The 3,109-nt window shown below is 45.7% G+C and overlaps 1 protein-coding gene across 1 annotated transcript in view; it reads right to left on the bottom strand.

Moving 5' to 3' along the window:
* Positions 1–3,109, bottom strand: part of UNC5D (unc-5 netrin receptor D) — a 350,696-nt gene that overhangs the window by 167,455 nt on the left and 180,132 nt on the right. The gene's annotated exons all lie outside the window — the stretch shown is intronic.

The raw sequence follows: 3,109 nt of genomic DNA, 5'->3' as shown, positions 1-3,109 counted from the left end.
TCTCCCAAGTATATTAAAAATATAGGAGTGAAACAACCTTTTCTAGAGTTATGTTTCTTCCGTGCCAGAAGAGATGACCTCGCCCCCCCTCCAAAAGTAACCACTTGGATGGATTTAGCACAATTCATGCACAAAGTATAGTACAATAGCTGTCATTGAATAATTAACACTTGTCAGCCCTTGTAGCTGTATCTGCAACACACGAGCGAATGGATTTGGCCCTATTTGGTGAGCTTCCAAGAACTACACCTCCGATGCTTTGCTCACTTGGCTTCTTTTCTCATCAGGCTTCCTTTCGGACCCACATTAGGCAAACAACAAGCATACAGTAGATCTTTGCAAACAACAGAAATGCCGTACTATACAGATTTTTAAAAGCAAATTAAGAAAAGACATTTTTTTCAGGAAAAATGTTGGAATTATTCACATTTTTTTGTGAAAAATAGGAGCAAAATGTCTGAAGCGCTCAAACATTTGCAATGCGTGTTTAGCATGCAGCATTCAGCTTCGTTGGCAAGTTAGCAGGATTCACAACCATGGTGTTAATTGCATCCCAAGAGCAGTATTTTGCAGTATAGTTACTCAAGAAGAGACTTGCTACTGATTTTATTACAATATAAGAGCTGTTGATCCTTTTTGCAATGTCCTCCAACATAGGAAACATGTGCTGAGCTAGGCATTTTATTATTATTATTTTATGTGCAGTACATGGCCTGACCTTGAGAGCTATTGCCTCATTGTATAAGCTAGGAGCAAAACATAGAGCAACATAAGGAATAGCCTCCCCTTGCGACATGAAGGAAGATTAAGTTATTCCTAAATCGCTATAGAATAAATTTCAGTGAAAGGTTCAAACCGCCTGACCTGGCTTAACAGCAGTTACAGTTAACAGCATACGGCTAGGATAAATATTCTTACTCTTATACTGACCTGTGCTGGGGACAAAACGACTGGAAGAGGCTTCCTGTGACATCATGTCCAGTCTCCCTACATGTACAGGCAGTCTTTTGGTTTTTTTCCCCCCCAAGAAATCCACAAATCATCGCTCCAAACTGAAATCACCAATTCAGATCCTCACACACGGTCATAAGGCTCCATACCAGAACCACAAGGAACATCTTACAACATGCCATAGATAAAAGCAGGAGAGACAAGGGCACTCGTTTAACACCACAGCCCACGGTTGGTTTTTACTGACCATCTGCAACTTGTTAGTAATAAACTCTTTTACTGATACATGTTTTTACTAATATATATTTTACATAATTTCAATACAACTCTTCTGCCAGGCCCTACCCTGACACCACAAAATCATAGAGAAGTGGGGTTGGAAGGGACCTCTAAGAGTCATCTAGTCCAACCCCCTGCCTCAGGCAGGATTCTCCCTATCCAAACCATCCTTATACACACCTATTTTTTAACTTCCTAGCAAAACTACATAGTCAACCTTGACATAACCACAAGACGTAACACCCTAATCTATCACAAGTAAAACTGGGGGACAACAGCAGCCAACATCCTGCTGCAGCAAAAGTTGTTAAAATATGCTTGAGAGATCCCAGGAAGAGGACTAAACTACCCAGGAACTACTCCACCCTCTACAATCTATGGGGTAAAATTCCTTCATGACCCCAAATATGGCAATTAATCTGACCCTGAGCAGAGAGACATGACCCTCTAACTAGGAACATCTGGATTTAAGTCCCAGCAGGAGCACTGGCACACCCCAGTCACAATCCCCACCCTTGGCTGCAGCCAGCACCAAATGTTTCTGGCAAGAATGCCAGGCCACAAGTTAGAAGGGCTTGGTTCAAATTTGGGAATTTATCACCAAGTACAGTAAAAAAGGTAAAAAATGTTTGGTTGTAAAGTAGACAAAGTTCTTTGGCTCAATCCATATCCTTTATTAGACCAACTCAAATAGCTGGAAAAAAAAAATCTTTGCAAGCTTTCAGGCACAAGTACCCTTCATCAGGCTGAAGAAGCATCTGCCTTATAAAGCGTTTCTAGTGAAGAAAATAATTTTGGGGTGGGCAATACTGCTTGGCTGCAGCAATGGTTTTCCACCATGCTGCCCCAACACCTTGATGCCCCTGACTGCACCCTGCCCCATGCTGCGTCACTCAGCCCACCCTCCAACCTTAACCCCACTGGCCCCATTCCCCGAGTCCTGGCATGGACCCCCAAAGAAACCTACCTACAACCCTGCAATATTACAGGACTGGATGCAGCAACGCTGACCTTGTGAGATCCCCAACATCTATGAAGAGCAGCAAGAGGACAAGGCTCGAGGAGGAGGGAAGGCTTCCTGCAGGGTGCTGCTGTCCCACACAGACAGTGGCACTACTCTGCTCTGCCCTTCTACCAAACTCTGGCTGCCCAGCTTCCTTCCAAACACTTGGCAACCCTGCTACAGTCTTAAGGCATCAACTGTAGCTGGTTAATGTATCCTCAGAAGATCCTAAGATGAAGAACATGTTCTCTCTCCCAAAGGAAGGCACAAACATCACCTATGCTTCTTCATGTTTCCCGGTGGAAACTAACCGGTGAGCATAATCTGTTGTAGTCTCTCTTTCAGGCAACTCGTTATCTACGTCACAGCAGTGGCATTGATGCCCATCCTGTCCAGTTGGGCTGAAAAGATTCCAGCAGGAAAGTATACAGAACCCCCCCCCCCCCAAAAAAAAACCCAACCCCACAACCACAGCCACTATCACACCCAGCTCTGCCTCAAGCTGCTCCGCCAGCTGGCTCCCAGCAGCAATTAGGCTTGTGCAGCCTGAGGCAGCTCTGACCCCTAACTGGAATCAGCTGTGGGAAGAATGAAGCAGGCCTTTATGCTCCACAAGAGCTTCCAACACACCCCAGCTGGCAGTGCCTGCCACAAGGTACAGAGCAGACCTAGCACCCACCCACTCCCTTCATGGCCCCCCCAGGGGCACTCCTTTCTTCCCCAGAGCATTCCTGTTCTGCCTTCCAGTGCTCGGTAGCTGCCAGGCTCCTCTAGCCCAGTGCTTCTCCACCTTTTTGTACCAGGACCTGTTTGCAAACATCAATGGCCACTCCTAACCTAGTGCCCCAACACTCCTGACCCCCAGCCCCTCAGTGT

The sequence above is a fragment of the Alligator mississippiensis genome, chromosome 7 (genome assembly GCF_030867095.1).
Source record: "Alligator mississippiensis isolate rAllMis1 chromosome 7, rAllMis1, whole genome shotgun sequence".
NCBI lineage: Eukaryota > Metazoa > Chordata > Crocodylia > Alligatoridae > Alligator > Alligator mississippiensis.
Note: the sequence above shows the minus strand (reverse complement) of the source record. Positions and strands in the feature narration are given on the sequence as shown.